Source organism: Carlito syrichta, unplaced genomic scaffold (assembly GCF_000164805.1).
Source record: "Carlito syrichta isolate Samal-C Ts95f unplaced genomic scaffold, Tarsius_syrichta-2.0.1 Scaffold310937, whole genome shotgun sequence".
Lineage (NCBI taxonomy): Eukaryota > Metazoa > Chordata > Mammalia > Primates > Tarsiidae > Carlito > Carlito syrichta.
Window position 1 is genome coordinate 9,067 of NW_007255033.1, and position 1,511 is coordinate 10,577.

The following is a 1,511-nucleotide window of genomic DNA, read 5'->3' on the forward strand; positions in this document are numbered from 1 at the left end:
GAATTTTAAGTTGATTTTCTATAGGAAATATAGAGATTGATGTGGTCAAATTTACCTTCATAGTGTTTTTATAAATTCTTTTCTCTCTTTCCATTTCTACTGATAGTTTCCTAAAATTTTTTTTGTAAAAAAAGTTATCATATGGCATCATGGCAGAGCCTTGTATAATTGGATATTAAAACACATTGAAACAAGAGCCAGAGTTAAAATGTTAAGACTATTTGGCCTAGAACCAATGTATAAAAATCTTGCAATAAAATGTTTGTTTTCAGGCCCATGCTCCACATTTTTCTAAATCAGATTATTTCACTTCTATCCCTTCAGAATTGTGGATCATCAAACTATACCTTTGAAGTTGGCTGGGAGGTCACAGCCTTCTTCACTGCTTACTAACTTGAGATTTTCCTCTGTTGATGGTTTTGAATACTGGCACTCAGTCACAAAAGCTGAAAGGAGAAAAAGAAATTTTATTTTCAAGATGTATTTCTCTAGAAGATAAGAATATCAGCACTGCCTAAAGACCTTCTGATCCTGTACTGTGTTAATTTTCTCTCATGGTTATATGATCGTAAAATAAAAATAAGGATTACTTTGCAATTTCCTTATGTTTTCTCCCCTTTTCTCATTGCTTTCCTATGTCTAGGCTCAGCACTGATGATAATGTGGACAATTGTCATTTATAAAGCACCTGGAAGAATGGTAGGTTCCGGACTCAGTGATATCATCATTGCCTCCATTTTATAGATGGGCTAATAAAACTTGTCAATAAAAATGAAGTGAATTGTGCAAGATCAGACAAGCATTATATGATCAATCTCTTATTTCGCAACCCAACAACTTGTAGTTATTCCTTTCAAAAATGTGTCACAAATGGTTTATTTAAAGCATAACATAATGTGGTCAAACTTTTCAAAATGGAACACTGTTACTTGGGAACTAGATTTCACAACTGTAGAGTTTGCTAGTTCTAGCTGAGAAAGTCTACATTTGAACTCAAAACAATTAATTGGAGTGCTAGAGTGGCAGTAGGGGGCAAGAGGTCTCAGACTGTATCACTGAGTATTTCTGAGAGTGAAGGGACACTGGACAGATCATTATCAAAACCAAGACTCAAAATTCACCTGCACATATATTACTTAAGTACTGAATCCTGGCTTGAACTCCACATCTTTATAATAAAATAAAGTTCTTAAAAATAAACAAATAAAGAAAACAAACAAAAAAATAAGTGGTCTTAGAGTCCACTGAGCTTTAGTCCTTCAATCAGCATTAGAAAACAAAATATTGTTGTTATTTCCATAGACAAAATACAGGAGTCCACAATAAAGTTCATAATAGTTTCTAATCCTTCAGAATACGCAACTGCATGTATAACATGGCAGACATTAATATCGTATAGTTTGTCCTTTCATTTATGTAAGCACATGGTTACAGTGTTGACATATGGTTGATGCATAATAAACGCTAGGGTTCGTTCCTTAGGTAGAATGATGCCAAAAGAGAGTAGCTAT